The following is a 6,000-nucleotide window of genomic DNA, read 5'->3' on the forward strand; positions in this document are numbered from 1 at the left end:
ATGTTTATTTGATCTTCCTGGTTGTATGTATTCTAAATGAATGTGTGCTTAGTATAAAAATAAATTTCCTTCAGTATAAACTGTGAAAGCCGATGCAAGGTTTGAATTGGTTTAAGTGAGAGGGAATGCTTAACTATTTGGATTTTATTTCCAAATTGTTTAGATTCTTTGACTTTTTAATTAAACTGTGATTTTTATAAGAAATCCTTTGTAAAGTTCCATCACGGATATCCTTAGGGGGAGAATAATTCCCTCTGGAAGCTTACTTCTACTGAACTCAACCATGAATTAGCTAGTATTTGCCATCTGGAAAGTGCTAAGCTGGGCACTGCCGAAAACCAGAGAAGAGTAAATGAAAGTAAGTACAATAAAGCAGAATATTACACAAGTAACTTCCTAAAATGAGGTAATCCCAAACATTTAGGATACCAAATTGCAGCAAGGGATAGATTTGAGCATGACTTTCAACAGAAAGTTATCTATATGCCTACACACACACACATACACACACGTAATCTTCTTGATATATGTATATCATATATGTATATATGCATCCTTTTATTATTTATTATATATTATACCTATTATTTTGTATTATTATCTATTTCATACGTATTATATACAGGTTTCCCCTGCTATCCAAAAGTAGAACATTTCTATGAAAACTTTTATAAACCGAAATGGTGTATAGCAAACAAGCAATTAGCATTCATTTATATGGAAAATTTTTTGAGCATTCCTAGACCCAAAAATAACCTCTCTTAGGCTTTTCTGAGACCTTAGGATACATCTTGGATGAGCAGACTAAATTGAGATAAAACACAGATGCTCACAGACACAGCTTGATGCTGAGATGCTGAGCATAGCTCACTGGGAAGGAGCCCGGAGGTGCCATTCTCGCTGCTTGGGTCATGCACTACCTCTATGATGTCTCACTGCAAAACAAATGCTCAATGCTATTTTTACTATGCCCCTTTTTTCATAAAAGCAAAAGTCCTCTTCAGATTACTGCCAGTTAGCAGAACCAGGTACTAACATAGATCTTCTGTAAAAGTGAAGTGGCATAACGTGAAATTTTGAAAAGTGGGGGATACCTGTGTATACATACATGTGCACAGATGCATAGCACTTTATTGAAGTATAGCCAACATAAATAAAACTACACAAAATGCAGTTATTTAAAGGGTACAGGGGCGCCTGGGTGGCTCAGTTGGTTAAGCGTCTGCCTTCTGCTCAGGTCATGATCCCAGGGTCCTGGAATAGAGCCCCGCATCGGGGGTCTCTGCTCAGCGGGGAGTCTGCTTGTCCCTCTGCCCCTCACCCCGCTCATGCTCTTTCTCTCTCTCAAATAAATGAATAAAATCTTAAAAATAAATAAATAAAGGGTACAATTTGATAAATTTGACATATGAATACATCCATAAAACCATCACCACAATTAGGGTAATGAATATATCCATCACTGCCAGAGGATCCTTTAATATCTTCCCTTCTAGATGCAATCCCTTATAATTCCTCCTGCTTTCTATCAATATATAATATAGTTTGTATTTTCTATATGTTTGTAAAAATCAAATCATGCAGTGCATGCTCTTTTATGTCTGACTTTCACTCAGAATAATTGAGATTCATACATGTTGTAGTACATATCAAGAGTTCATTCCTTTTTATTGGTGAATAGTATTGCATTGTATGGCTATTTCAGTTTTCCCAAAAGTATTTATTGATTTCTTAGTATCACTGATATATTTTCTTGTTCTTAGACATCCTGATAGGCATATGGTAGTATTTCATTATAGTTTTAATTTACTTTTTCTTAATGACTAATGGTGTTTTGTATTTTTTCCTATGCTTATTTGCTAACCATATAAATTCTTTGGTTAAGCATCTCTGTATTTTTCATTGAAATATTTTTTTCTTTATCATTAAGTTTTGAACATCTTTTATATATTCCAGATACAAGTCCTTTTCAGATAAATTTTCTCCAAGTCTGTGGCTTATTTCATTCTCTTAACAGTGTCTTTTGAACAGCAGATTTATTTTTATTTTGATGGAGTCTAATTTATCACTTTTTCCTTTTACAGATCATGCTTTTGGTGTCATATTTAAAAAATTTTTGCCTAGCCCAAGGTCATACAATCTTTTTTCCTATATTTACTTCCAGCTGTTTTGTAATTGTAGATTTTACATTTAGGTCTCTAATATATTTTGAATTAATATTTGCATAATGGTGGAAAATATAGATGGAAATCTCCCTTCCTCATCTTTCCTTTCTCCCTTCCTTTCTCTCTCCTTCCTCCCTCCCTCCCTCCTTCCCTTCCTCACTCCCTTCCTTCCTTCCTTCCTTCCTTCCTAATTGATGGATTATATGGTAAGAGTATGTTTAGTTTTATAAGAAATCACCTGTCTTCCAAAGTGACTGTACCATTTTGCATTCTCACTAGCAATGAATGAGTTTCTGTTGCTCCACGTCCTCACCAGCATTTGGTGTTGTCAGTGTTCTGCATGTGGCCATTCTAATAGGTATGAAGTGATATCTTCCATCCAAGTACTAACCAGGGGTATGAAGTGATATCTCATTTTAATTTGCTTTTCCTTAATGATGTATGATGTGAAGCATTTGTTCATATGCTTATTTATCATCTATATGTCTTTCTTTGGTGAGATGTCAGTTAAAGGTTTTTGGCTCATGTTTTGTTTAAGTTGTTTTCTTATCATTGAGTTTTGAGAGTTCTTTGTGTATTTGGGGTAATAATCCTTTATCAGATGCGTCTTTTACAAATATTTTCTCCCTGTGAAAGATTTGTCTTCTCATCCTCTTGTTACTGTTTTTTGCAGATCAGCAATTTTAAATTTTAATGAACCTCAACCGTCAGTTATTTCTTTCATCGATTATGCCTTTGGTGTTGTATTTATAATACTCAAGATCAACTAGGTTTTCTTCGAAGATTTTTATAGTTTGTGTTTTACTTTTAAGTCCTGTGATCCATTTTGAATTAATTTGTGACGGGTGTAAGATCTGTGTCTAGATTCACTTGTTTGCATGTGGAGTACAATTGTTCCAGCACCGTTTTTTGAAAAGACTATCTTTGTTCTATTTTATTGCCTTTGCTCCTTTGTCAAAGATCAGTTGACTATAATACACGGGTCCATTTCTGGGTTCTCCATTTTGTTTCATTGATCTAGATGTCTATTCTTTCACCAATACTACACTGTTCTGATTACTGTAGCTTTATTGTAAGTCTTGAAGTCAGGGAGTATTAGTCCTCCAGCTTTGTTCTTGTCCTTCAGTATTATGTCAGCTATTTTGGATCTTCTGCCTCTCTTTATAAACTTTAGGAGCAGTTTGTATATATCCACAAAATAACTTGCTGGGATTGGGATTGCATTGAATCTATAGATCAAGTTGGGAAGAACTGTTTTTTGACAATATTGAGTCTTCCTATCTGTGAACTTGCAATATCTCTCCATTTATTTAGATATTGGATTTCTTTAATCAGGTTTATACTTTTCCTTAAATATGTTTTGTAGTTTTCTTTTTTTTCTTTTAAGATTTTATTTATTTATTTGACAGAGAGAGAGAGAGAGCACAAGCACGGGGAGTGGCAGGCAGAGGGAGAGGGAGAAGCAGGCTCCCTGCTAAGCAAGGAGCCCAACATGGGGCTTGATCCCAGGACTCTGGGATCATAACCTGAGCCAAAGGCAAACACTTAACTAACTGAGCCACCCAGGTGCCCCTCCTTTTTTAAGATTTTATTTATTTGACAGAGAGAGAGAGAGAGAGAGAGTGTGTGTGTTTTGTAGTTTTCAATGAACACATTTAGACAGATTTATTATTAAGTATTTTATTTTTTTCATGTTATTATAGATTCTAATTTCAATTTCTGATTGTCCATTGCTAACACATAATAGTACAATTGATTTTTTTTTTCCTGATCTTTCCTTCTCCAACTTTGCCTAACTTCCTTATTAATTATAGAAGTTTTTTCCCCATAGATTCCATTGGATTTCCAACTCAGGGTGAACATGTCCTCTGTGAATTAAGATTATTTTGTTTCTTCCTTTCCAATCTGGTCACATTCTTTTTCTCCTTATTGTACTGGCTAGAGCCTCCTGAACCACTGTATATTGAATTGAAATGGTAAGAGAGGATGTCAATTTCTTATTCCTGATCTTGGGATGAAAGCTTTCACCATTGGCTTTCACCATCAAGTATGAGGTTTGTTGTAAGCTTTTTGTAGATGTTCTTTATCCAGTTGGGGGAATTACTTTCAATTCCTAGTTTTCTTAGAGTTTTTATCAGATATATAAGTATGATTTTGTTAAATGCTCTTTCTGCATTTGATATTGAGATTATCAATATTGATTGATTAATATTTGTTACTGAGATTATATTTTTTCTGTTCTAGTTTTTTTAATCAATGGTCAATATATTAATATTTATTTTTAAAAGTTAACAAACTTTGTATTACATGGATAAAAGAGATCATTTAATAATGATAAAAAGGTTACTTCAACAAGAGGACATAAAAATCCTACACATTTTACTCCTCATAATGGAACATTAAAAGACATGAAAGGAGTGCCTGGGTGGCTCAGTCAGTTAAGAGTCCAACTCTTGATTTTGGCTCAGGTCATGATCTCAGGGTCATGATCTCAGGATCTTGAGATCGAGCCCCATATCGAGCTCCACCCTCAGAGCAGAGTCTGCTTGAGATTCTTTCCCCTCCCTCCCCCTCCCCCTCTGTTCCTCCCCCTACTTGCGCTCATGCTCTCTCTCTCTAAAAATAAATAAATAAAATCTTAAGATCAAAATAATAAATGAATGAATGAATGAATGAATAAATAAAGCATATGTGTTTTTAAGTGGTTTCTATGGTTGGTTGTTGCTTTCTTGGGGAGGATTGTTTTATGCAGTCAGACAATTTCAGATTATTAATTGGTATAGTTAGATCATCTTAATTTAATGTGATTAATCTTGTTTTGTATCTGTCTCATCTGTTCTTTGTCCAATTATTACCCCCTTTGTGCATTATTTTGGATACATGGAGTATTTTTAATGACTTAATTTTATCTCCTTTGTTAGTCTGTTAGGTAACAACTCCTTGTTTTTTTATTTTAGTGGTTACCTAGAGTAACTTTTTACAACCTACATTCAAGAGGTTTTATACCACTAACATATTGTGTAAGAATCCTACAATGGATAGTTGTTTTTCTCCCCATCTCCAACCTTCAGCTATTGTTGTCATATATTTCACTTCTACATATGTTATAAATTCCACATTGCATTTTTGATATTTTTGTCCTAATTGTCTATTTATCTTTTGAGATCTAAATAATATGAAAAAAATCTTATATACTTACCCATCTTTAGTCCTTATTTGCAATGATTGTTATTTTTTGCCTAGATTTATATTTCCATATGGTATCATTTTTCTTCTGCCTGCAGGAGTCCTTTAACATTTATTGTAGTTTGTGTCTGCTAGTGATAAATCCTTCCAGCTTTTGTGCATATGAGAAAATATTTATTTCATCTTTATTTATGAAAGATGTATTTACATGGTATCGGCTTATAAGCCTGGGTATTTTATGTTAGATATTAGATATTGTATTTTACCTTATTTGGTGTTGGATAGTTCTGTATTTCTGTAAATATTCTTGATGATTTCTTCTGGGTCACAGTTAAGTTACATAAAAACAGTGATTCCTTTGCATATTGATTTTACATTTTGTGTTGTGGACCAAGACAGCATTGACTCTAAGGCTAATTTATCTCCACAACTGACATAAGATCCTCCTGAGTACACTTCCTAATATCCTGTTAATTGCATATTTACCAGGCTGAATGGTGAGAAGAGGCACTATTCCTGGCCCTGTTTGCCTACTTTGTGTTGTTCCCTCTTAACCTTTGGATAGTTCTTTCTTCATTTTCAGGTAGTTTCTTCACATGCATATACTGATAAATACTCAAGGGAGACCTCTGAAGATCTCTGTAATGCT

The sequence above is a fragment of the Phoca vitulina genome, unplaced genomic scaffold (genome assembly GCF_004348235.1).
Source record: "Phoca vitulina isolate PV1807 unplaced genomic scaffold, GSC_HSeal_1.0 scaffold101, whole genome shotgun sequence".
In the NCBI taxonomy this organism is placed as follows: domain Eukaryota; kingdom Metazoa; phylum Chordata; class Mammalia; order Carnivora; family Phocidae; genus Phoca; species Phoca vitulina.